Source organism: Capsicum annuum, chromosome 12 (assembly GCF_002878395.1).
Source record: "Capsicum annuum cultivar UCD-10X-F1 chromosome 12, UCD10Xv1.1, whole genome shotgun sequence".
Classification (NCBI taxonomy): domain Eukaryota; kingdom Viridiplantae; phylum Streptophyta; class Magnoliopsida; order Solanales; family Solanaceae; genus Capsicum; species Capsicum annuum.
The window spans coordinates 4,540,310-4,541,095 of NC_061122.1; positions in this window are offsets into that span (position 1 = coordinate 4,540,310).

Below are 786 nucleotides of genomic sequence, written 5' to 3' on the forward strand. Positions count from 1 at the left end.
AAAGTAAAAATCCCATTTTTCAGGAGGGTCCTGAACAGAAAGTAAAATCCCATTTTTAAGGAGGGTCCTGAACAGAAAGTAAAATCCCATTTTTCAGGAGGGTCCTGAACATAAAGTAAAATCCCATTCTTCATGAGGGTCCTAAACATAAAGTAAAATCCCATGGATGTACATTTCCAATGATAGCTGAACTAAGTGAAGCGAATTTGCCCCTATATCAAAGAAAATTTGTCAGTTAAAAACTTAGTGGTGGCTTGCAGATCTTGGCTTTTCAGGTATCTGCCCAGCACTCGTTCCTTTTATCTTTGTTCCAAATCGCTAATACCTACCCTGTCTTGCCGCATCATCGACCCGAATCCAGATTGAGGAAATGAGTTCTGACTCAAACAATGGGTTTTCATTTTACCATGCCCCTGAGGTGCACTCTTTTCCCAAATCTGAATGCTTCCATGAATCCAATAGCCTGTCGGTTGATAGACTTTCTTTGCTTCATGTTGAATTACGATCATATTTCTTTCCTGTGCTGTTCCTTGGCTTTTCCTCATAAAATTGGAAGGACTGGTAGTAAATTTTGAAATCCTTTCTCATTTGTTTTGACACAGACTTGACTTAAAATGTAAAGAAAATGATGGTGACTTTTATTTTTGATAAATGGCATAAAAAGACAAAAAGCATGAATAGGTAAATGAAAGAAAAGGGCAATCTCCCATATTCAAAAAGAAAACTTATCTGAATACGACAACCAACTCCAATGAGTATGACATGCATTTTGGATTGAGCTGCCTG